Source organism: Lygodium microphyllum, chromosome 9, assembly GCF_053477565.2.
Source record: "Lygodium microphyllum isolate KBCC chromosome 9, Lygodium_microphyllum_v1.1.10, whole genome shotgun sequence".
Taxonomy (NCBI): domain Eukaryota; kingdom Viridiplantae; phylum Streptophyta; class Polypodiopsida; order Schizaeales; family Lygodiaceae; genus Lygodium; species Lygodium microphyllum.
This window is the reverse complement of record NC_141143.1, coordinates 109319803-109347502: the sequence shown is the minus strand read 5'-3', so window position 1 is coordinate 109347502 and position 27700 is coordinate 109319803. Positions and strand designations below refer to the sequence as shown.

The window sequence follows — 27700 nt, the reverse complement described above, 5'->3', positions numbered from 1 at the left end:
ACCACAACCTCATTATTTAGAAGATACAACCAACAACTTAGTAGAGAGAGACATTATGCTCCAAACCCCCAAGTACACATAATACTAAAAGATGTCCATTTGGATATATAATGATAAAAATGCATCTAAAAAGGTTGCCTAGCATAAAGACACTAAATCCCACAACTTAGCAAAAGTGGATTTGGGCATATCATCAAGGGATAACCATCTAGTTGGTGGGGATGGATTAGCAATGTCAAGGTATCATATCTCCAAAGCCTTCTAAATGTCAATAAAACTTGGAAATGAGCACTCACAAAAGGCGTGATCCCTAGGTGATATGGATATCACATTGTCATACAACTAGCTAAGTTTGGCTTATTCTTGATAAAATGTTATTTGAAGAGTATCAATGGTATCAAATAAGTTTGGCTTATTCATGATAAATGCTATTTGGAGAGGATCAATAGTATCAAACAAGATATGATTAAGGGTAATAAGAAGTTGCTTAGCTATTTGTCAAAGCATGAGCTCTTATGCCCAAGTATCTCATTAAAGTAGCATAGGTACAACACTAATGTCCATGTCAAGAGAATCCCTATGGATCATTAGTACATGGGTATGAAAGGAAATCCCTTTGTCACAAAGAGTGACATATAAAGACAAAAAAAGAAAAGCTTAGAGACATAGAGCATTGTCCTATGGAAAGAGGCTTACCGGGATCAAATATGTGGGTAAGCATGAAAGAACTAGAGAGAATGATCAAAAGTCACTCAATACTTATGTATTAGCTATGTGATGCCTTGTATAAGAAGAGATAAGTCTTGGCAATACACCTTAGGGTTATGGCTTTGACTCTTTTGGTCTTTACATGGATTTTGGGAGATACATTGCCTTGGTGTAGTGGCTTCTTGGTGAACATGAGTGTTTTAGACATTACATTGGTCATTTCATAATGCCATGGCTTTTGCATACATCATTGGTGCATGAATAAACATGATAAGTTTATAGGCTTGATATTGGCTCTTGGCTTCCTCACACTAGTTAATTGTCATTTTGGACATTTGAATTATCCATTATAATGTTATTTCCATAGCTTTGATACCTCAATATTACATTGACTATTACACATCTTAATATTAGCATACAAGAGATCCTTTGTGAACCATGCATGCATTATGGGTTATGGATTGAACATGATTTGTGCATACTGATTTTGCAAATCTTATGATAGTGATTCTTGAGTCAAAACCAGGACAAAATGCTTTATTTTTTAGTGTTTATGGTAGTGGTCCTTAAGTCAACCAAGAGATGATAGTTTAAAAATGAATTACAATGCTTTAACAATGCATATCAATGAGAGCTTAAAAGTGAGGAAGTGAACGCTTGTGGCTCTATAAAACAAGGAAAAGATCTTCAAATTATCTAAGAAATATGAATTTTTACTTGACTAGCTTGAAACCATAACTTGCATTTGAAACCTTAATTTACCTTATGAAGGTTATGGAGTTTGAAGTTATCAATCCAAATTGCCTCTTAGTGGATGCCTCAAATCTTCCTTTGTGTTGCTCAAATTGGCTTCAAATTTCACAGGAGGTAGCCTAATGTACAATGCCTTATCTCCTAAGACAATTGGCCAACATTTTTCACGAGTGAGGAACCATCTACCCATTGTATGCTTCTAAGGCACTATGACAAATTCAATATATACTAGCGACAATTACATTGACATTTATGGTTTGATCACGTGGACCCATTGTAATTTTTCTCCATACCACCTATAGTAGGAACAAGCACAATAATTATAAGAAACTTTGAATATAGCATGTCCATTATATTTCTTAGGAAGGTCCATCACCTACACCACCTTCCCAATTCTTACTATTTATTTTGTCAACATGTTTGGGTTTGTTTGGTGATAGGAGTTAGACTGTTGTTTTGAGAAGATGTGGAGAACTCATTCTCATTCAACATACATAAAGGAGTTTTCATGGCATCTCTCATCTTTTCCACTTTGAATGATCCAATAATGGATACATATTCTATTTCAAATGTGATGAGTCCACCTAGTGTATACACGACAATCTTGCCTCCACATTGTAGGGCATGGTTTCCTCCACATCAAGGTTGGCTACACAATGGTGGGGACCCTCACCTTATCCCCTACATACTTACAATATGCAATGCACAGACTTCATTTCACTTGTTTTAACCTTCTCCTCCAAGAATTCATCCTTGAAAATAGCTACGTTGCTCCATTGGATGAAGAACATGGCATATCAATGTTTAAGTTTAGAGAAGCTAATAGTGGTGTGAAGGGAAAGCAAGGGAGTGCACTAAGTTTAAACGAAAGAGAATTGCATATAGAAATGTTACATGAAGAAGAGTTGATGATGATCATGATATGTGTGGTTCTTGTTGAGCAATATGCTCTCTTTTGTGCCATTAGAGCAATGGAGGAGTGAAACTAGGGCTTAGCTAGGGTGAGGTTAAAGTCAATGGGAACTCTATGTGGATTGCGTTCATGTATATGGCAAGACGAGAATGTGTGAGTGTTGAAAAGTACAAATAAGTTGAGCATGAATGGAGTAACAAGTGACCAATGTTGGGATAAAGGCCCGGTTTAACCCCCATGTATAAAAGACACACATTGTACATGTGAATGCACCCTTTACATGCCCTAAGTATAAATACATTTTATTCTTTGTGTACCAACACAATGGTTGGTACACTCTAATCGAATTGTACTTGACTTTGTTCTCACTCTTGCTCTCCAGCCGTCACGCTCTCATGCTCACTTTTGCTTGACTTCCATCTCTCTCAGTTGTGCTCTTCTTCCAACAACCGGTATCATAGCTTAAGGCTCTGAGCGCTTTTTGAGATCAAGGTGCAGTCAAGTGACTGTGGGACAGGGTTGATGTCCAATGAGCGGGATAGGGCTAATGACCAGCAGGTGATAGGAGACAGGTAGCAAGCACATGCCTTCAAACTAGTTAGTGTGACAACCGAGATTTAACTAGTCAGCGTGACGGAGTGTAGCCAACGCTGATGGCTGAGGTTCTTGGCGACCAACATGACGAAGTGCAGGCGACAGCTATACAATGCGACAACGGCTGGAGTTCATTGCGGACTTGCTATCAGTATCGACCAACGCGAATTAGAGGGCCTATGTGATAGATGTCGCCAGTCCAACAATGTGACACCTGCTAGCGGGTCAATTGACTCGTCAAATTTTTCGAAAAATCAAGAATCCTTATTTTCTTTTCAAATCCTTTTTGAAATTTCCTTCTCTTAGCGATGGTTCATGCATTGGAGGCACGTGCCACAGATCTGTGTAGATCTGGCCCAAAAATTTGGGGCTTTTCCCAGATTTGACATTGTTTATGCGTGTTAGTATTTTTCGTTTGGGGATTTTGCCAAATCAGTCAGAATTTTGCTCTTTTTTGAGTAAAATTTCTTGACACTGGATCTCAGAAAATTGGGGCTTTTCATGTATTGGCAAAATTTTGCTCAACTATGTCAGATTGTTTGACATTTATGCAACATTGAACCTAAATTTTTGGGGGTTTGTGCAGAATTTGGTAAATTTTTGCATTTTTGCTAGTGTGGTGGTGGCTGGTTCATGTACAAATAGTAGAGATTTATTCCTGGTTGAGAAGAACAACAGTGTATTTTGCTGGTTCAACTAATGCTTTTACAGTTTAGTGCATTTACTCTTGTGTTCGTGATAAAATGGCTACAACTTCTTCCAGTTCAAACATCAAGAGTTTGATGAAAATCAAACAGTTTAATGGTCATGGCTTTGACCTTTGGAAAGACCGTATATAGGGCATTTTGTTTGATGTAGATTGGGCCAGAGTAAATAAAAAGGCTGTGGCTTACATAAAGATGGGTGTCACTGATGACATCTTGACAGACATTAAGGGTTTAGATATAGGTTATGCAATATGGAAGAAGTTGAAAACTACTTATGAGATCACCACACATATTAATCAGGTGCATTTAATGCGCAAGTTGGTGAATATGCGAGTGGATGAGTCAAAGCCTGCACAGCTGAGCACTTGAGTGCATTTACAAGGATTCTAAATTAGCTCAAAGATGCAAATTTGGACTTTGATGGTAAGTTGAGGGTGATCTTTTTTATCATGACACTGCCTAACTCTTGGGAGACCTTGGTGGTTTCACTCAGCAATAATCCCAATCTCTCATATGATGGGGTGAGGGGTTCTATCTTGAATGAAGAAATTAGATGTATGTCTAGTGGAGAAGGCAGCAACTCGGCTTACAATGCAAGAGGCAGGGCTGAAAAGAAAAATGCAAATGCATGGCAGAGAAACAAGAGCAAGAGCAAAGGAAAGGATAAGAGTGACATTACTTGCTATAATTGTGGCTGAAAGGGCCACAAGAAACTTGATTGTAGGTATCACAAGAAGGAAAAAGAGAGAAAGAAGAATGCATGAGATAAAAAGAAGAAGGAAGGTAAGATAGATGCATCTGAGGAAACCAAAGGCAAAGAAAAAGCCAATGTGGCCTCTAGTGTGGTCATAGAGAAGCTTTCAGATACAGAGGCTAATGTATTATGTGTAGTTGATTATGATGCCCTTGTATGTCACATGTAGGATATGCAGATTACCAAGGCTAATGTGATTGATGCACTCTTGTCATTTGATGATTGTGTCACTCAAACTTGGATTGTAGACTCTGGTGCCTCTTTCCATGTAACTCCTTGCTTGGAGTGTTTTGCTGGGTTCAATGCAGGCAGTTATGAAAAGGTGTATCTTGGAAATAACCATGCTTGCAACATTGATGGGATTGGCACTGTACACTTGTCTTTAGACAATGGTTAAGAGCTTGTGTTGAAAGATGTTTGTCTGGCATTAAAAAGAGTTTACTATCTGTTGGTCAGCTTGACTTGCATGGCTATACCACACTGTTTGGTGGTGGTTTGTGGAAAGTAAAAAAGGGTTCCATGCTGATTGCAAAAGGAACCAAGAAGGGCACTTTGTATTGTTTACATTGTAAAGCTTTGAATGGCGAGTTTCTTGCAGTTGCTGAAATTTGAAGCCACTTGGAGTTATGGCATAAGAGAGTAGGCCATATGAGCCAAAAAGGACTTGATGTCCTTACCTCTTTGAAGAGGGTTGATGGAAAAGGCTCTAAACTTGACTTTTGTAACGAGTGTCAGTTTGGAAAGCAAATAAATAATTCCTTTTACTCTGGTGTCTCTAATAAGTCCAATGTCTTGGACTTAGTGCATTTTGATGTATGTAGTATGCTCATGAAATCATTGGGTGGTGCGGCATATTTTATCTCCTTTATTGATGACTGTTCCAAGAAGATTTGGGTTTACTTGTTGAAAAAAAAAAGTGAAGTGTTTGTTGTTTTTAAAACTTTTCATGCATTCATGACAACTTAGACATGTGGAAAGCTGAAATGCTTGAGAACTAATAATGGGGGTGAGTTCACATCGACTAAATTCAAGTCCTTTTGTGACTTGCATGGTATTAAGAGGGAGCTTACAGCCCCTTACAGCCCTTCTTCAAATGGGGTGGCTGAAAGATATAATAGGACTTTATGTGAAAGAGTGTCGTGCATGCTGTCCACTGCTAATCTCCCTCATGAATTTTGGGGAGAGGCACTCAAAACCGCGGTTCACATTTGCAACCACTCTCCAAATAGGTCCTTAAATAATGGCATCCATGAGGAGGTTTGGTCTGGCAAATTGGCCTCATATGACCATTTACGCATATTTGGCTATGATGCTTTTGTGCATGTTAGGGATGAGCTAAGGAACAAACTCGACCCAAAATCCACCAAAGGCATTTTCATGGGCTATGGTGATGAGGGTGAATTTGGCTATAGAGTGTGGTTACCTCAGTCCAAGAAAATTATTCGCAGCCGTAATGTTGTGTTTAATGAGGAAAAATTGCTGAAATGTACTTTAGCCTCTAATGAAGATATGAAAAATGTGAAATTTCAGAATTTACAGCCACCTATTACTTCAAAAAATGAGCCTCATGGTGTTGTACCATAGGCTAAAACTGATGATGATCAGCCGGTTGTTTTTGAGCCAGATGATGATGGACGTCAAACACGAGCACAAGGAGGCCATGGACAGCAACATAGGCTTACTGACTATGAAAATGCAGGTACTGGTAATGAAAATGAAGGTGCTGTATCATAGCTTGAACAGCATGCTGAAAATGGCTTACAACAGCCAATAAATGCTAAAAATAATATACCTCTAGATGTAGACCCAATTCTTGAAAATATTGATCATTGGGTACGCAGGTTTACACACGTAAGAAGGCAACAACCACATAGACTTGACCCCTCCTTGCATTATGTGAGGGTGAGCCTCTTACATACAAAGAGACCAAGTCATGTGAATTCAGCAGTAAGTGGGAGCTTGCTATGCAGGAAGACATTAAATCTCTATATGCAAATGATACCAAGGGAAGGAAGCCACTTCTGAATAAATGGGTGTACAAAGTAAAGATAGTTGATGGGAAACCCAAGTACAAAGCAAGGCTGGTTGCCAAAGGGTATGCATAAAAGGAAGGGATTGACTTCTAAGAGGTCTTCTCACCTATTGTGAAGATGACCACTCTACATGTGCCTTTTGCTCTCACTGCTATACTAGACTTAGAGTTGTGTCAAATGGATGTAAAAATAGCTTTCTTGCAAAGTGACATTGATGAGGAACTTTACATGAAACAGCCCAAGGGCTTTGTAGTTCCTGGAAAAGAGCAAATGGTGTGTAAACTAAAATGCAGCCTGTATGGGCTACTGAAGCAAGCACCACGACAGCGGTACAAAAATTTTGACACCTTTATGTTATCTCATGAGTTTACACGGAGCCATGCAAATCATTGCTTGTACATGAAAAACGATACAAATGGCAACCCCATTATACTTATTTTGTATATGGATGATATGTTGCTAGCTAGGAAAAGAAAGACTAGCTTGGATGGGTCTCAAAAATTAACTAAAATCAATCTTCTCCATGGAAGATTTGGGGAATGCATAGCATATGTTGGGCATGAGGATTTGTATAGATAGAATGTAGAAATTTATGTTTTTATCTCAAGAAAAGTACATTGAAAAGGTATTGGACATATTTAACACGGCTGAAGCTAAGCCTTTTGGGGTAGCCTTACCTCCTTATCTCAAGCTTAGCAAAGCCAACAGGCCCAAAAGATGACGTGGAAGCAAATGCTATGAAGGGAGTCCCTTATGCATCATCTTGTGGCTCTCTTATGTATGCTATGGTTGCTACTCGTCGGGACATTGCTCATGCAGTGGGAGTTGTTAGTAGGTTTATGTCAAATCCTGGCAAAGCACATTGGGAGGCTATCAAGTGTATTCTTTGATACCTTAAGGGTACACAAAGAGAGTGTATTTTCTATGGGCAGGGTGCACTTAGTTTGTAGGGTTATTGTGATGTAGACATGGCAGGTGACTTGGACACTCGTAGGTCCACTAGTGGGTATGTCTTCACAGTTGCTGGTGGAGCTGTTTCTTGGTGTTCCAGGTTGCAGAACATCATTGCACTGAGTACCACTGAAGTTGAATACATATTAGCTACTGAAGCTTCTAAGAAAGCTATATGGTTGAGCAGATTTGCAGAAGATCTCGACATGTCTATGGATACTGCATTTTTGGGATGTGATAGCTAGAGTGCTGTGTATCTGGCTAAGAATGCCATGTATCCATTAGGGGAGTTTTGAGGTCTCGAAAATGCCCTGTAAGAGATCCTAGAGAAAGAAAATAATTTACGAAATAAAATCATTTTATAAATTTTTTAAAAGGTTTATATTTTGGTAAGTTAAAATATCAAAATTCGTTAATAAGTCATTGTCGTGATATTCTCGTGGTCACATCAAACCTAGAAATCTAGGTCGCCATAAAGTTAGCAAGGTTGTCATAATGAAGATCTTACCTCTTCTCATTAAAGTGAAAAGTAATATTCAATTTGAATTTTGGTGGATACTCGATTGCCTCCCTCCATCGTTTCTCTCTTCTTTTTTTCTCCTCCTTATTAGTCTCTTCTTTGTTTTCGTTCTTGCTTCTAATCATATCCTTAGCTATGGATCAATCACCCAATGATCTCTGTACCCAATGATCTCTGTAACTCAGCTATGGATCAATCATCTAATGATCTCTATAGCTCTCATAAAAGACCTCTCTATCATCTTCATATTGAGTTGGACAGTGAGTATGAACTGATAAGAAAGAGAACAAAATCTATCACGGTTACAGAGTCTATGAAACATATACTGAGGTTTGAAGGAAAGAAGAATATTGATCTTTGGTTAGATGGAAAGCTATATCCCAAAGATCCTAGCAGAAATAGCACTCCTCCTTTCTATAATAGCTCGTCATTAATGAGGTTTATTGGTGATGGCTACAATGGATTTTTAGGTTATACACTTAATCTTGTTGTAGAAAAGGATATCCTTGGACTAGAGAATCATCTTTTGATGAAACACAATATAGAGTTGTTGCAGAAGCTAGAGGATTGTCAACAAAAAATTCATTCATTGGAAAAGCGTATCAACAAAAGCAAACTTTATTAGGCCTTCGAAATCGACAAAGAGCTCTTAAAAATATTGAGAATCTCAAACGAGGAGGAGGAGGCTGTGGTAAAAGAATCCAAGCAGCAAGGTATATTTTTTTTCACTTGAAAAATCTTAAATATGGCTTTATTTAAACTACTTGCATTGATTTGTGATGTTAATTTTGCTTAGATCTCTTCTACAACCAAATGCAAGTGAAAGAGATTTTTTAAAAGCAGCTCAGTTTTATTATCATCTTCTTCCTTCAGTAGTTTCAAAGGATATTTTGGAGAAGAAGAAAATTAAAAAGGCAAAGAAACAATGCTTGGAGTCATTTGTAAAGGATCATTCTTTGGATTCTGAGTTAGTACAGAAGACACTGGATAGTACTGGTATCAGTTGAGATACTTATATGCAACTTTTCCAGCTTTTACAATCAAATATGAAGCAAGGACAGGTACACAATTGCATACTTCCGAAACCATTTGTGGTTAGAACTATCAGACAAAGAGTTAATAACAAAGTGATGGAGATTCTAGGTGAGCCTTTTCATATCAAGGCTAGCTTCAAAGGCAAGAAAAAGGAGGTTATATTCAATGAATTTAACAATATTTTCCTTGACTTGCCCACCCTACAATGCTTAATGATCAAATTTTATGACTTGTCAGTAGCAGAGGCACAGGGAGTGGCTAGATTTGTGATTAAACTTGATGAAAGTGAGATTCTGAAATGTAAAAAATTGGAGAGAATCTCTATCACCTTGATGAATAGAGCACTTTCGTCAGGTCATTGCAATCACTCAACATCATTTAGTGTTCAATCTGAATATAACATTTGGTGGCTAGGAGCATTTGAGGTAGATACTGAGAATTTTGATATACTATATTGGGTTTTTCATCAAACATCAATACCTAATGTTATTCAAAGGCAACAAGCAGGAGAAGAGCTATTTGTTGAAGGATTTGGGAACTACAGGATTGAGTGGCACATAGCTGGTGACCTAAAGACACTCAAATGTATGTATAATGTATCAAAGGGAGCTAACTCGAGATCTCCTTGCTTATACTGCATGTCACCAGCTGTAGAGTTAAACTCAAGCAACTAGAATAGAGCTCCCTCTAGGCACAATAAGGATCCACAGTTTAAACTAGTCTTGGACATTCCTTTAGCGAATGCCCATATTTGTATACTTCATGCACTTTGCAGGATAATCGAAAAGCTTGTTCATCTCTATATAGGATTTGCATGGAAGTTGAAGCCATTATCAACTAGAACAGATGCTATAACAAAGGTTGAAAAAGTTCTCTCTGCAATTGGTTTGCATGGTGGCAATGTTGTTATTGAACCAGATCTTCAAAAGTCTAAGGATGGTAATTGTGTCCCAAAAAAACCATCTATTGGTGGAGTGAAGGCTAGAAGGTTTCTAGGCTTTGATGGGAGACTTGGCAAGATAAACTCGAGACATTGTGGCTCAACTATTAAATTTAATCAGTGGAAATCCCTACATAATGTAGTTAAGGATCACACTGATAATGGACAAGCTCAAAATAGAAAAGCTAAAGTTTGGGAAACACTAGACAAAGTGTTTTTTTATTGTGATAAGACTGAATGAAATGATGATGATCTCAAAGACTTTAAAAACCAATTGAACCTTTTCAAAAAGGCGATAACAGAAGCTTGGGGTGATCAACACTTTACTCACTATATGGTAAGAAGTTTGTATATGTTTGTTTCTTCATTGTCGAACTCATATAATGTTTTTTAATAACTTTCTTTATTTGTTGACTATGCAGCATATTCTATACAACCATGCTTCATACTTTGTTAAACAATATGGATCTCTTCTATCTATCTGGTCAACCCAAGGTATGAAAAAATCACATTATCAAGCAAGAACAAAATATTTCAGACACACAAGACATGGAGGTGGAAGACACAAAGCCAACAGTTTATTAGAGGTCTTTCAATGGTTCTATCGACAAATTTGGCATAAATTCAAGCTTAAAGATACAACTACATCAAGCAATACATCATCTTTAGCAAGGACTATACAAATTGTTACCCAAAGAAGAAAAGATAGATATTTAAATTCTTGCGCAAAGCAAAGATTTACAGAATGGTTACAAACCAAACAAAGAGTTGGGAAAAGATGGGTTTCAAGAAACCCTTAATCTTTGGCATCTTCTAATCTGATTGTGTTGCAGAAGAGTCCTTAGTTTCAGGCACCTCAACAGGGCCTTCAGAGGAGTCCTTGGTTTCAGGTAGCTTGACAGGGCCTCTAGAGGAATCTTTTGTTTCATCCCACTCAATAAGACCTCTGTATTTCAAAAACTCTTGTTTCCGATAGCTTGGAAGAAGCTTCAAATTCTTACTATCTCCTACATAAGAGAGCAAATAGGAGCCAAGAACTCCAAAATATCCAGCTCTAGATCCACTGTATCCAGGCATGAAGCCAAAAACTCTTATGGCTTCTTCCTTCTCCACCAAAATGATATTGTCCAAACCTCTGTTGAAAACTTGAGATCCAATTGCCTTTGAGATAGCTCTCAAAGCCATCATTGGTAGACTTGGAGAGCTTGTCAATCTACTATGATATATTACAATTGTTTGATTGTTTAAGTTTCCAATATAATGGCCAAGGCTTTGTTTTCCAAGCTTCATTGGCCTAGAGCCCTTGGCCCTTCCAAGAAAGTTGTCCAGATCTTCAATCTCAATCTATAGAACAAACCACAACAGTACAAGATATAAGATATTTATCTATAATGCATAATAAAGTCTAACATAAACTCAATGGGTAACTTCGAATTATATTTCATACCTTAGGGTGTTCATCTTCTTCAAGAAGACTATCGTCATAAAGATTTATTGAAGTCTTGGGCTTCTCATCTGATGGAGACTTCAATCTCTCTTCATACCCTACATCATCAATATGAAGTTTCTTCTGGACCTGCAAAAACTCTTCTTCTGTAGGTAGCCCCCCCTTTTCGTATTCTATGATCTGATTAATACATGTATGTAAGGCTATAGAGCTATCTTGGAAATTCTCTCCCTCAACATCAAGACTTGCTAGTGGTTCTTGTTCATAACCTATAAAATTCATGTCATTTTTGCCCCAACCTGCAAGGATTGCTAAGCAATAATCTTCTCTAAGATCAAAAAGATGTTGAATATCATTTAGCAACACATATCTCTTCTTGTTGATAATATAAGTGGGAAATGTTGGAACACAGGCAAGAGGACCTTCTTCATCAACCTGTGCACTTGGCTCAATCTCCTTTTCTTATCCTCTAAAGGTCGATTGTGAGTAATGGCTAATACTCTAAAGGAGATAGGAGCCACATAGGTCATGTCATACTCAAAGATTTTGATGGAGCATCTCTACTCAGCATTGGTCATAATTGGGTGGCCTTGTTATTCCCATTGAATACGAAGAGTGTACCATTTGTGTAGAAAGGAGGAGTCACATCTTCTTGGAACATCTCCTCCTTCTCTTTGACCTCCTTATCCATACTTGCAATATCCTCTAGCTTTCTCTGTTGGTCTATATTTGGAGAAGAATTTTCCATGTACTGAAGATACACAATAAATCCAACGTCCTTGTGGATAAGAAGGCATTGGTGTTGGTACCTGTGGAAAGGGCAACATGTTTCTTTCTTTCTGAATTCCTCATCAATGAGGTTGAACCTGCCTAGCAAAGTTGACCTGGATGTATTGGTGGCTCCCATGACATCACTATAATGAACAAATCCATTGACTTCCAAACCTTGCATATGTCTATCATAAAAACATATGTACTCCTTAAGTTTATCTTCAAGATCCTCCAATAACTCCTTCAAATCAAAAGGAACATTGAAAATTTCCTTGATATAGCAAAACTTGGAAGAATTTCCAGTGGTATGTAAGAAATCAAAGAGCCTATCATCAGATGTCTCAATTATCTCCTCCTCATCCATTCCTTCCAGAGATAGCTTCCTCTTTGTCATCTTGACCAGAAAAATATTTATCCCTGAAAAAAAAAAGCAAAATAGAACCAATATCCAATAAAACAAGATGGAACCATGGAAAGAGGCCCCAAAATTGATTTTCCAAGACAAAAAAAACAAAAAAGGAGAATTTTTTTAAGTTGACCGGTGAAACGCGAAAATTCAAGTGTGTAAGGCAAATGCCTGTGAAGAAATCGCGTTTCATCGGACACTACCTTGAAGACAAAAATTATTCCAATATCTTGCCGATGAAACGCGATACTTAACAAAATATCACTAACAGAGACATTGTTTCGCGTTTCACTGGTCAAAAAATGCAAATGAAGAAGAGAAACATGAACTATAAATTAATTCTATGGAAACACAGAAATTGATGATAAAATCATTTTTGAAAAAGCTATGCTGCTTTTAAAAGATAGAAAGCACATAACATCTCTAATTGTTCAAGTGTTATAAAACATTCTTTCTATATTAATCAAATTTATTTTGTTAAAATACTTGTAATAAAAAAAATTTGTTACCTATCAAAGATTGTTGAACTGCTCTCCACACAGGAAGCAAGGACCTTGAAGGGAAGTCAAGACGAAATTTCGGCAAAAAAGAAGACAATGTCGGAGAAATGGCTTTGAAATGCTTTTATATTGACCGTTAAGCATGTGGTGATAGTTCCAACGAAAAAGTTTGTGTAATAATGGAAAAATACGTGTACACGTGTCTCACTTAACATAGTGTATTAAACTCCTCAGAAGACGTGGGCACTCTCTTTTTCCAAAAATACGTCACATATGTGTTACATAACCCTTTTCTAAGTTAAAATTTTTTTTCGATAAGCGAGAGTACGTCACACGTGTGTTATTAACACTTTGCGAAGAATGTTGAGTCCATGCAAATTCACCGCCTTCACCTTTCATTGCATTTCATAGCTACTTCATCTTTATTTTTGGTGTTCCTTCCAATCTCCAAGCATTTCCTTCCAATCTCCAAGCATTTCACTGCTTCCCCAACAAGGAAACCTTCGAGCATATTGTCGTCTTTAGGCTGAGATTGTGAAGAACAAGCTAAAAAGAAGGTATGATTTCTGCATCTTGCTTTTCAATAACAGGCTCCATTCAATGCATTCTTTTGATACTTTTCCTTAATCCTTTATGTTATTATTAGCTTATGACCACTACAAAAGAATTTTTTCCACAGTGAGAGCATTCCTTAATATTGTGGATATTTAAGGAAATCTTTAAATTTCTTTCCTAATTCTGTGGATATTTTATGTAATCTTAAAAGCGTTCCTTGGATCAAAGCTATTTTTTCTTGGTTTTGTCGATTTTTATGCTATTTATGAGCTGTCCGATGAAACGCGAAAATAAGGTGCTTCAAGCTGGTCTCCTGGCTTAAATTCGCGTTTCACTGGACACAATGGACAACAAGTCCAGTGAAACGCGAAAAGAAGCAGCCACAAGGAGGCGCCTTGCTTGACACTCGCGTTTCACTAGACACCTCGAGAAAAATTCAGCTGAAACGCAAAAACGCCATGCAGCATGGATACCTCTTGTCTGGGACTCGCGTTTCGCTGGACATGCTGGAGAAGAAGTAACATGTCTTTTTTTGGCAGATGGCTAGGACTAAGGCAACAGCAAGAAAAGCGAAGATTGATCCTAGGGATTTAGCATCAAAGATTCATCAGTCTTCAAAGCCTCAGAAGCTCTCTAGAAAGTCAAAGCCAAGGAGAAAGTTTTCTCAAAATGTCAGGTGTCTAAGGGAGATTAGGAAGGCAGTAAATGCTCTTGACAATGCAATTCCAAAGTTGTCTTTTCAGAGACTTGTCAGGGAAATTTGTGACAGATATAGTTTGGATAGTTTCAGATGGACAAGAACAGCTCTTAATTGTATATAAGAAGCCACAGAGGATTTTCTAGTTGAGTTTTTTCAAGATGCCTACATTTGTACTACTCATGCTCATAAGCTCACACTCATGGACAAGGACATGGTAATTCTTAGGAGGCTAAGATATAGATTTTCAAAGGTCCTTGAGCCAATTTCCCTCATTGATATGAAGACATTTAATATCCTTAATGTGCCCCCAGCTAGGAGAAAGAAAGATGATTCTGGTCTCAGGGTTGAGGATGTCACCCATGAGAAGGATACAAGGCAACATGAAAAAGAGGAGAAAGCTAAAGAGGAACAAGCAGATAAATGGAGAGAGTATAGGAGGCAACGGGTTGAAGAAAGGGAAATAGAGCAACTAGAGTCCTTTGAAAATGAGCTAGACACCCTTCTTGAAGCAGCTAATCCAAAAGGATTCAGTGTGTTTTGTTTCTTACCTGGTGACTTAGGCAAAAGAACTGAGGTAATCTCCTTTGATGCTGCATGTGTTCAGATTATTAAGGATAAAAGAAGAGAAGTAAATGACAGTCTTATTCTTATTGGCCTAAGGTATGTCCATCCATAATTACTTATACTTTTTGATATTTTTTTAACAATAAGATTTTTCTTGTTTATACTCACTATTTCTATGCCTTTTCTAGGTGTATAATGCATGAGTTTCCTTTGGATATACAACAAAAAATTGAGGTTCTTGATCCATCTATCTCATTCTTTATGAGGAATGAGCTTGATACAAGTTTTATTGAGCATTGGCTCAATTTGATTGACTTCGATACTTTGGAGCTGCTTATAATTCCATATAATGAAAAGTAAGCGATTCAATATTCTATTAGAGTTTTTGAGATTTTATCCTACTAATTTGTTGAGATATGATTGCTTTTAGTTCTCATTGGAGCTTGATTGCAATAGACCTTGTGGATAAGCAATGCTTTTTAATCAACTCTATGAAAGGAAGCCATGGAAATGCTAAATTGTAAGTTATATTATCCAAGGGCTCCTTGATATTTCAATTCTTTTTTTTGTAAGTACTCTAAATTTCAACATATTTTATATACAGAGGTGCCAAAAGATTAATTGAAGAGCTAGAGAAAAGACTCCCTATGCCGTCTGATTTGCTTGCAACAATGCAATATAGACAAGTTGTGGTAAGTTATTCATTAAAATAATTGAAACATGAGTTTATTCTATGAACTACCATTCGTCCTCTTTATAGTTTTACTTTGTGTTGGTGGTTGCAGTGTCCCCATTAGGATGATAACCATTCTTGTGGCTGGAGGGTGATTGCAAATGCTAGAAGAATGGTTAACTTTGTTTATCTTAATGATGATAAACATGTAAAGGTAATATGAAAGATGCTAAACTTTAAGATAGATATTAATTGCAAATAGTCCATTGATGATAAAAATATAGTCTATTGTAAGAACAATAATGAACTAAAACTCTTTTTTCTATAAATGTGTGACAGTTTTCGAAGGATTGCTATACATCTGAGCATGTTTGGTACATCAGAGCAAAGCTCTTGAAGTATATAATGGTCAATCGTATACAACCAACAACAGAGATTGGTGGGGATTTGTACCATGAAGGAGATGCGGTGCGTATAACCACGGAAGGCAAATCCACAGCTTCAACACCTTCTATACCCAAGACATCAAAGAAAGGCAAAAGGACTCCTAGAAAGGATAGTTCTCCAAAAAAGAAATAGCTTTGCCATATTGCCTTGTAAGCCTTCATATATAGAAATTTGCCCTTCAGCCCTTGTATATCTCATAGAGATGGCAGATAGACATCTGCTACAAAATTTGTACATGTATTTTATATTGATAGTAAAGATATATTTTCTTGAATGTCATTGCAGTGTATTTTATTTTCTCTCCTTTTTGATATCTGCAAAAAATAAATTACAAATGTTTGTTAGTTAGAAAGTGAGATCTTGATATACATCTAAGTAGATATAATATGATGTGAAAACTTACTCGTTTCTTGTCAAGTTGGAATACAAAGGAGCATGGTAGTTCAATGTCTTCATTTTGTAAATCCATCCTCACTTGATGTAGCGTACATGATTTTCTGATCTTTAAGATTGCAATAATATCCTCGTTGAACCAAATATCAAGATCCACTATAGGATCCTTGCTGAAATCATTAAGATTCTGGTCTAAAGCAACTAGACTACTACCAACAAAATGCCATCGACTATAGTAAAAGCTAAGGATAAAATTTTGAGTAGCAATCATATATTTACAAGTTATAGAGTCTTGATCTATCTTACATATAATTTTTCCTTCTGTCCTTGTATCCCATCCTTCATCAACAAATTGTATGATATGATCATATGTTAGTCTCTTCACTGAAAGCATGGTTTTTGTTATTCTTATTTCCATATTAGAGAAGAAATCAATAAATATATTAATAGGCATAAATAAAGTAACTTTGCTTAGCCTACTTGAGATATTAGATTTTAGTGCTTTTTGGATCTCAGAAAATATCTTACATCTATAGCCCTCACTAGTAGCTGGACTTGGCAAAGGCCACTCAAAGCTTGAAAAATCTGGCAAAGGAAGGAGTTTTATTGATCCCCATTGGCAATGCCGCATAGGAATAACATAAGAATGGTCATAAAAGAATATTCCATTCTCTGCAAGCTCTGTCTTCTTTCTACCTCTATATATTTCTTCTCCAATTGAACCATGTATAGCATCAATAACATCAATAATAGATTCCACTGGTTGCCATTCCTCAAGATTAGAGGGATAGACATCTACAAGACAAACAAATATTATAATGGAAAAACCTAAACCATGTTTAAGAAAGGAAAAACTTTAAGAATCAAATTCTTACAATTTGGTCTATGCATTGGAAGCTTTGAAGATCTAGGTTTCAAACACAGCTCTCTATGCATGAACACATGTTGCACTAGTACCTCTTTGATACTATTCTTATTTGCTCCAAGCTTAAAATCTCGGATTCTGCCCTTCCAAGCAGAGATAAACGAGCTTTCATGTCTTTGCCTTTTTCCACGTTTTGCTTGTTGCATGGTGATTCAACTACCTTTGCTAATGATAGTAGGAATCCATCTTCCATTAGTTTGGAATGAGTTAAACACTGATATGGATGTGATTTGGGAGCTTGGACGCCTTGTTGAAGGTCGAATTTCTGTATCCATGGTAGAAGAGAGAGAGAGAGAGAGAGAGAGAGAGAGAGAGAGAGAGAGAGAGAGAGAGAGAGAGGACTAGGCTATCATAACGGAGGGAAAAACAATAGAGGAATAAAAGAAAGGAGGGAAAAAACTGAGCGCCATGCTTTTCACCAATTTGAATTTCGATTACATCAGTCATTATCATTAATCTAGAAACATCATTAAATAAAAGTAGCCGAGACTCTATGCCATTAATGCAAAAGAAGTCATAATCACGAATATAAGAGACTAAAAATACATAATAAAAATACAAATTCGTAATATTATCATATTTATATATTTTTGTAAAATGATTTTTTAAATTTTTTAAAATAGAAGTTCCGTTATGGAGTCTTTGCTCTTATTGGTCTAGAGCACTCTCTCTCCACATCCTAAAAGGCATTTTCGAGACCTCAAAACTCCCCTAATGTCATTCACGCACAAAGCATATAGATGTGCGATATCACTCCATCAGACAGTTTCTAGAAGATGGTCACATCACATTGACTAAGATTAAAACACAAGATAACCCTGCAGATGTTCTCACTAAAAGTCTAAGCAATGCTCAGCACGAGCATTGCATTCGACTAGTGGTAGTTGGTTAGCTAGAGGTTCACATCGGACCTTTAAGTGGAAGGTTGTTGGGATAAAGGCCTGGTTTAACTCCTCGTGTATAGTACACGCACATTATACATGTGAATGCACCCTTTACGTGCCCTAAGTATAAATACATTTTATTATTTGTGTACCAACACAATGGCTGGTATACTCTAATCGAATTGTACTTGACTCTGTTCTCACTCTTGCTCTCCAACCGTCACACTCGCTCACTTCTGCTTGACTTCCATCTCTCTCAGCTGTCCTCTTCTTCCAACAATCAAAACCAAAGCATAATAGTAGTGAGAATAAAGATTGAAGAACAAATAAAATGCTAAATTCTAATACAACATTGAAGCACCACACAGAAGATAAAAGGCTATCTACCAAGTACAACCAGATACAAGCTAGACAATAAGACCAAATACAACATAGGTTGACTAGCAGGAGTTGAAGCCTAAGTCCAAAGTACATCCGAAGCTGAACCTTAGCAAGATTTAAAATTATAGAGCTCATGCTAATACAATTTTGCTCCTACTATATTGTTATACACTAAAAACTATGAGGATACCCCTCAAGAGATAGGTCCATATTCACTCCACTTTCTCCACTTTTGTAACCATAATTGTTGGAGGTATTAAGAACAACCACTCATGGAGCTAGTAATCATTGTTGGAGCAAGTAATTATTGCTAAAGCATGTAGCCACTTGAGCAAATAACTACTTGGTCCCATGAAAAGTGGGGTTGTGGTAGAGGAAAAGTGAGTTTGAGGTAGATGTCCTATGCCTTGCTATCAACAAACTTGGAAGACGTGTTCCAATGGGTCTTCTTAAAACAAAACCTTGGTAGAGCTATAGATGATCAAGGCTCCACATCCGAGGTTCTTATAAGTAGGCCACCATGAAAAGGATCATTGTCTTGCTGTGATTGTACCAAGAACTAATTGAGCCAAAAACATGCCAAACCATCTAGTACAAAAGCAGGGAGTGAATCAAGGATGAGAGGAAGTTGTAGTAGATGATGAAGGGGATAGTTGTGGAGAGATATTGTAATAGGGCTTAGAATTCTTCTTCCTTGTCTTTGCATGTATTGCAACAATGCTTGATGGATTACTAGGGTTATGAATGTGAAGACAAGAACCATGATTATTAAGGCCATGCTTGAGGAGACCCCCACAAGAGGTATTGTTGGGCCTATGGTGGTGGAGCTAGTGTAGGATAAGTAGCCTCAAGCAAAGTGGGAGGACTTGAGGATGGGGAACACAGAGACAATTGCAAAGGTAGGCACAAGGAGGTGGGACAATATTGAGGGAAAGATTGGAAAAGGATGTGGGATGGTTGTCATAGTATTGCTTGAGTTCAATTGCAACTTGAAAGTAAATCTTGGAAGGTAAGGACTAGTATGCAAGATGAGGCAAGTGGACCTCTATGTGTGGCATACAGCCAAAGATGTCCCCTAGGTACATCGAAGACATGACAACGTACATAAATACCAACATTAGGTAAACAAAGTTGAGGCAAGAGGGAGGACCTGCTAAGGGAGAGGGAGGACTTGACAATGATGAGAGGGAGGGGTGAGGGTTAGAGTTTTGAGTTGTGTGTGAGGGGAAGGGAAGGGAAACTAAGGAGTGGGTTAGTGTGGGGAGGATGAGGGGATGGGAGATCAAGGGGTTGTGGACTGATTGGAGGGATGGTGAGAGTTGGGAAAGGAGGGGAAGAAAGTGAAGGAAAACGAGGGGATGGGAGTTGGAGGTGGAGGTGGGGCAAGTGAGGGGCAAGGGGAAAGGAGGGTGATTGAGGTAGGGCAAGGAAGGACAAAAGGGGTCTAATTAGGGGTGGGAAAGGGGCTTGATGAGAGTGAGGAGAGCTTTTTTTCCTTTTACATTGGTTTTATTTTCACATTTTAAATAATGCTTATATTCTCAAAATGTTTTTTTTTTTGGAGTTATTGGAGCTCTAATGGCACTTGAACCATGCTGAGAGAGGACCACAAGCCAACTTAAATCTAGGATTGAGGTTGGGTTCACCTTTAAGATTGAGCTAGGTGTGGTAGAAAATATAAAGGTGACTGGGAGAGATAAATACAAGGATAAGAAACAATTGTGATGAATCAAGGTAAGATGAGGTGTAGCAGGTGAGTTGAGGTTGAAGTTGAGGTATAAGGTGAGATGTAGTTAAATGTAAAATAAGGCAATCCAAGAGTGAGGAAAAAATGTGATGACCCGAGGCATAATTATATGTAGTGGATGAGCCAAGGTGTAGCCACATTAAGATGAAGTTGCAATGCATCTAGCGGTGAGCTGAAGGTGAGTCAACAACAAGCAAGATGTAGGTAAGAAGAAATGCTAGCAGGATCCATGGTGAGAGACAAGTATATAAAGACAAATGTGATTGTAACAAACAAATGCAATGAGCCCAATAAGGTGAAATGTAGGACGATAAGCAGAGATGTAGCTAGGGTAAGGTGAGGTGTAGCCAACAAATGTGAGGGTGATCTAAAGGTGATGAATTGAGGTAAGGTGAGGTGTAGCTAAGAGTGAGCTGAGGGTGAAGTTGAGGTGTAGTTGAGGGAAGGTGAGTTGTAGTCTAAGGTGAGTTGAGAGAAAGGTAAGGTGTATAGAGGACAAAGGCAAGACATGGATGAAATTTTTTAAGATTAAAAGCAAGAGAAGTTGCCTCAAATGAAAAGCGAGGTGATTGACAAGTGTCATGTTGGAGAGGGAGAAGGTGTTGATGAAATGGAATACGAATTTTCGTGTGACTATGACAAAAGAGAAATTTTGTGAGTCTAGATATATTGACTAGAGGAAATAGTTCTCCTATTAAAGTAACTAATTGGACAAATCACAATTAGGAGCAACCAAGATGGGGGTTCTAAGTCTAGAATGGAAACAAGAAAAAGCCTCAGCAACAACAAGAGGGCTCCATTGGAAGAGGAATTCAAATTTCCAAGCTCAAACCTTGAAGCTTTGAAGATCATACAACAAATTGTAGCTTTATGAATCTTGTTCTCCAACTTTCGCTGCACATAAAGGTGTGCACATTATGCACTCTTTCCTAAAGGGAAAAATGAGTTTTGTTATTCTTTCAAAATAGTAAATGTATTATTGTTACGAAACATTTTGGAAAATCATCACACATTGAGGTACTTGTTGAAAGGGAAAGTCGATAAATAGGCCATTAAGTTCAAAGAGAAAATATCTAAATAGGCCACTAAGTTCAAAGAGAAAATCAATAAATAGGTCACTAATTTTAAAGTGCAAGTGAGACACATGCATTAAAATGATGCAATTGACTATTAGTGTTCAATTAATCTTTAATAGAAAGCCCTTTCCCCTAAATACCCTCCCATTTTTGTGTGTTTGTCATGTAGCTGCTCACTTCACCCTTCTCTATTGCAAGTGTCACCGTGTACCTTTGCCGCTCAAGCCCTCCATTAATTCCTCTATCTGCTTCCACCTTTTTCCCTCTTGCCCCTCCATTATGCTTCTACTAGATCCAACCTCAACATGTGCTTGTGAGCCACTACTCAAAGTCTTTTGCCAACACAAAAGTAAGTCTCATCCAATCTATGACCCATTTATTAGCAAATGGATCAATGCTTATATTTTCTAGTCTATAGTATCACTACAGTTTTAAGTAAGGCAAAACCAAGAACAAGAAATTGCAAATTTCATGAGAATTCACAAAAAAATGATGTATCTACGATAAAGGATTTGAGATCAAGCAAAATTCATAACTTTAGCCTTTTGAAACCATTACCATTTTAAAGATTCAAAGTGTGAACAATAATGAAAAAAAAGAACGAATAGAAGTTACAAAATTTTTGATGTGTCTATGCCAAAAGAAATTGATATGAATAAAAAGTTTATTTTCTATACATAGTTTTATATAGGAAACAATGAAATAATTTCATCGAGGTATAGTAAAAAGAATACATTGAGGCCCTTTGTGATTGAGAGGGGAAAGAATTCAGACTTTGACTCCTCAAGGATGGCACAGGATTCAAGCTTAGAGTTCGATTTTAGCATTGGCATTTACCTTGAGATTCCACACCTTTCCAACATGAGGAGGATAAAGGGAGATCTACCTGTCTACTTGCAAAAAAATAATTGAAGAATGCTTGGAGGGATACAAACTCTAATGCAAGAAGCCAAAAGAAGACTAGATCTCTCTCAAAGCATTTCACAAAGTTTAAGAAATGGGATCATACCATTGTAATGCTTAAACTTAAAAAAATGGTAAGATGATCAAGGTGTTAACTACAAGGAGAAAAGAGGCCTACAAATTTTTGAAAAAGAAATGATTTTGTAACAGTTGATGTTATTATTTTTTTGAGAGCTAGGCACCTACTTGTGCCAATTGTAATGACCAATTGATAGTGTCATATTTTGTTTGATCACTGAAGTATCTAATAGGGAAAATGACCAACTTATAAAAGTGTCCCCATGATGTAGCATGACTCTAGAGGTTCAAGAAAGCTTAATGGGGCTCTGAGCTAATAAAGTCCCTTTGACTATAGGAGTTGATCACATATGGCATGACCTTGTGGGATTGGAAGGTCTTATCCTAGATGAGATAGTTTTAACTATTCCTATAGGAGTGATGGTTTTTTAAAAAACTTTTGGAACTACTGTAAATTAGTATTTTCCAAAATGTTCATTACTTACTTAAAAGCTATGTAACAAACCCTATGTAATAAATTAATGTAATAAAGTTATTTTTATATGTTCAAACAGTATGATAGCATACCTTGCTTGATTAGACAATTAAAATAAACCATCAAGGAAAATTGGGAGGTCTTAGTCTCAAAGATCGTGTTTATGGGGATGGATGGACTCAATAAGTGGGATAACTTGACTAAGCACTAGATAGAGCTACTAAAACATGGCTCCTCAATTTGGCAAGATAGAACGTGCTTAACATTCTTTTAGGGAATGAGAGTATGGTTGAGTGTTGCTCCCAATGGCCATGGAAGAGTAAACGATAGTTCTAGTCTCTTTGAGCCAACTGGAATATTAAACCACTCTTAACTTTGCTTAGTTTCAAAATTACCCTTCTTAGGTGGGCTACTATTAAAGGAGAGCATCTCATACTTTCCCTATGAAATGGAACCAAAATTCACATGTCTAATTAAGTTTATCATTTCTTAAGGGGAGACTAGATGGTATTGTGCAAGGACTCCAGTTGTAATTGACTATTAGAGGACTCCTCTACATTTTATAGGGGAGATGCCTCACACGTGCTATCAAAGCAATGGCCTAAGGGTAAGAGAATTCGATAAATAAAAGGAAAAATTTAAGATACATGAATAATCTTTGATAAACATAATCCAATAGTTGTAGGTTTCACCTCAAATTCTCATACATACACCAATGTTTTAGACAATAGGTAGCATCCATAGCCACATGAAGAAGAATGCATAAAACCATAAATACCTTATACAATACCTTATACAAGCCTTTAGTGTAGCACTTTAGCCTTGTAATTATAGTTTTATTATAGAAGTATATCATGGTACATATACTACCCCAAGTCCTAGAAAAACTTAGTCTTTATTACTAGACGGTGTCTACCAATGATAAAGACTATGTATCTTGCTTTCGACCTTCAAAGGAACCCTATAGGAACTTCAAAACTCCATTTTGAGCATGTTGCCATGTTTCTTATTGTGATGCATAGTCCAAAACAACATGCATAAAGAGCATAAACCCATGAAAACTCTTCTTTGATGACCAAGGAAGCTTCCTCCACCAATGAATGGGACCAAGATTCAATCAAGAGACCACATAAAAGAGCTTGGAAGAGTTGAAGAAGTTGAAGGGCAGCTTACTGCCTTATTTTCCCTATCAACATAATAATCCACATAAAGCTCTAAATCCACTCAAAGAATTCTTTTGGTGATCCACAAGATATTTCCTAGTGATAGGGAGCACTAATTAAGTCATAGACCTCATGAAAAGCTCAAAGGGAGATGTGAAGGGAGTGAGCCATGAGTGGAAGCGTGCAAGCAAAAGCAAGAGTTATGGTGGAAGGAGCAAGAGAGCAAGAGCAAGAGAGCAAGAGCAAGAGACACAAGATGTGGGAACTCTAATAATCACAAGGTATGACTAGCCTTCCCTTATTCAAATGTCACTAAAAGATGCAAGTATGAAGTGTCAGTGATGGGTGTCCACCACTTGTAGTGTATATATGTGCGACTACTATCAATGTAACTAATACACGGATAGTTAGGCACATGTGCATTTACCCCCAACAACCTCCCACTTAAAGGCGAATGTGCCCCTAGTGAGGAGAGAATGAGGAAAAAGGTGACAAAGTATAAATGTACATAAAGTACAACAAGATGAGAAAAGGCTGCCTTCTCATCCTTCACCCATCATTTTCCTAAGGAAGGCAACATGTTATGTTGAGAGACTTTTAGTGAGTACATTTGTAAGATTCTTGTCAGTCGAGATCTTAACAAACTCAACAAACTTGTCCTCTACCACCTCCTTGATGCAGTGATGTGCACCTCAATGTGCTTTGTCTTTGCATGGAAGATCGAGATTCTTGGCCAATTGAATAACATTCATAGAATCTAAATGCAGTGTAGGGATCACATCAATCACACTAAGGTCTAACCATAGAGCCTCCTTGCAAGCCTCAATGGGGCTAGAACAAACTTGGCCTTGGCAGTAGAAAGGGCCATGCCATTTTGCACCTTGGACATCTAAGAAACGGCACCTCCAGCAAAGGTGAAGACATAACTAGAGGTGGACTTCCTACTACCTACATGTCCGGCATAATTAGTGTTAGTGTACCCCATGACTCCTATATCCTAGCCACCATAACATATGCTCATATCTACTCTACCCTTTAGGCACCTCATGATACCCTTCACGGCATCCAATGTTGCCTGCTAGGTGTAGCCATATAGTGTGCCATGACTTTCACTACAAATGCTATGCCAAGATGAGTGGCTATCATGGCATACATCAAACTACCTACTAAGGATGTATAAGGAATCTTGGCCATCTTGGCCCTTTGCTCATTTAACTACAGAAAATCAGCATAACAAACTTTCACACGAGAAGGTAGAGGACAACCAATAGGCTTACCATCCTATATATGAAACCACTCAAGGACTTTTTGGATATACTCCTTCTATGTAGATAGAGGAGTCCCTTAGAGCGATTGTGCGTGATGCACATCCCAAGAATATGCAAGACTTGTCCCATGTCCTTCATCTCAATGTTTTTCTTATGCTAAGTTTTCAAGGTATTTAGCTCATCATGAACTCTCCTAGCAATAAGTATATAGTCCACATAAAGTATCAAAATCATAAGGTTGCCATCACAAGCCTTCTTCTATATGAACACAGATCCATAACACTACAGCTATATCCCTATAAATACATAAAAACATCAAACTTGTGGCGCCATTCCCTAGGTGCTTGCTTAAGGCCATAAAAGCTCTTTCTCAACTTGCTTACTAGGTGTTCCCTATCTTTTTCTTCAAAGCCCTTAGGCTACAACATGTAAATCTCATCCTGCAAGTCCCCATGTAGAAAAACCATCTTTATGTCCATCTAATAAAGGTCTAGATCTAGCTAAGGAACCAATGCGAGTACCAAGAGTAGGATCATCATTTTGACCACCACAGGAGAAAAGACTTCATCAAACCAACATCATGTTCCTGCTTGAAACCCTTAGCTACCAATTTGGCCTTATAAGAAGTCTTGGGGCATCCACGGATATTTTTCAACTTATATACCCACATCATGGCAATGTCTTTTTCTCACTAGGCAAAGGAACCAAATCCCACATATGGTTTGTCTATAAAGAGTCAAACTCCAACTGTATAGCTTTGTCCCATGAGTGACTATCATATTTGTACATGGCCTCATCATAAGAGAGAGACTCACTTGCATCTGTCACCATAGCATAATCCATGGAGAGCATAGAGTACTTAGGCTGATGTTTAGCTCTAGTGGAGTGTCTCAAAATAGGCTCATCATGCACAACAAGTGGATACTAGGCTACGAGAGCATCAATTAATACAAGCTGTCTAACTGGTTGTATGGGAGTAGCAAGCTCCTCCTAAAAGATCGCCCTGTGTACCTCAGGTCGGTGAGCTCGTGGATTCCATAGGCAATAGCCCATCTCACTTGCATCCCCATAACCAAGAAATATGCATTTCATGGACTTAGAATTTAGCTTATTGTGCTTGTCCTTGGGAACATGGTAGAATGCCTCATAACCAAAGATGCAAAAATGAGCATATGATGGAGGTTTCCCAGTCCATACCTCCTCTGTAGCCTAGCAATCAATAATAGTGCAAGGGGACCTATTAATCAAGTGTACGGTAGTAGTAACTGCCTTAGCCTAAAAGTGATGTGGTAAGCCTGCATCCTGGCTAAGCATACTCTGGACTCTCTCCTGAATCATCTTGTTTATGCATTTAGCAATACCATTCGGGGGGGTGTAGGGGGTGGCCAACTGATGCTTAATACCTTGCTCATTGCGAAACTTCTCAAAAGCTTTTGAGAATACTCAACCCCATTTTCTGACCCTAGGCATTTCAGCCTATACCCACCCAGATTAGTTCTCAATAAGAGCAAGCCAATGCTGAAAGGTAGATAGGACATCCAATTCTTTCTTAATAGGGTAAGCCCAGACCTTATATGAGTAATTATCAATGAAGGTGACAAAGTACTTTGCATCACCTAGTGACTATCAAGGCATGTGACCACATATATCCGAATGGATAAGAGCCAAAGGCTCACCCGTGCACTTCATGCCAAACCTTCTTATGTGTACAAGGGGCTAGCCAGCCATATAAACAATGGTCACAATACTCAAAACACTTATAGTCTAGGGGCAAAAGATACTGCAAACTAGTAAGCATTTTCATTCCTTTCAAAGACATGTGTCCAAGGTGATGATGCTAAAAAGATACATGTGGAACTACAACCATAGCCAAAACATGGTTCACTGACCTAGATACAAGAAAGGGATAGAGGGTACTAGACTTAGCACCATGAGCAATAATAAGATTTCCATCGGTAATCTTCCATGAGGAATCACCAAAAAAGACAAAATAACCAGCATCATCTAAGGTGGCACCAGAGATAAGTCTCCATGAGAGTTGGTACATGATGTACATAATGAAGAGTGAACATGCTTCCTAAACCAACTACAGCTCAATACCACCAATACCAACTATCTCTAAGGCCACATCATTATCCAAACGAATAGATCCAATCATATTGTAATAGGAGTGAAAACACTCTCTATAAGGGGTTACATGAAAGGAAGCCTTTGAATCTATCAACCAACATTGAGTATATCTTGAAAAAGCATCAATTAGCTATGAGGAATCCAAGGAAGAAGCTGCCAATATGAGATCATTAGACACATCAGGTTGTACCGCATTAATCTTCTCAATATTGATGCTAGACTGGCTAGCACAATGTTGTAGTCATGATTCTTCTCCTGTCCTTCTCTTTACCCTTTTCCTTACACTTGTCTTTGTGTATTTTCTGG

At 37.8% G+C, this 27700-nt stretch overlaps 1 long non-coding RNA gene across 1 annotated transcript; it reads left to right on the top strand.

Annotated features, from left to right (window-relative positions):
* Positions 1–15257: 15257 nt before the first annotated feature.
* LOC148031416 (uncharacterized) lies at positions 15258–15738 on the top strand. The gene is made up of 3 exons (XR_015692017.1): positions 15258–15371; positions 15456–15543; positions 15637–15738. It is a non-coding gene; the product is annotated as an uncharacterized LOC148031416 (long non-coding RNA).
* Positions 15739–27700: the final 11962 nt, after the last annotated feature.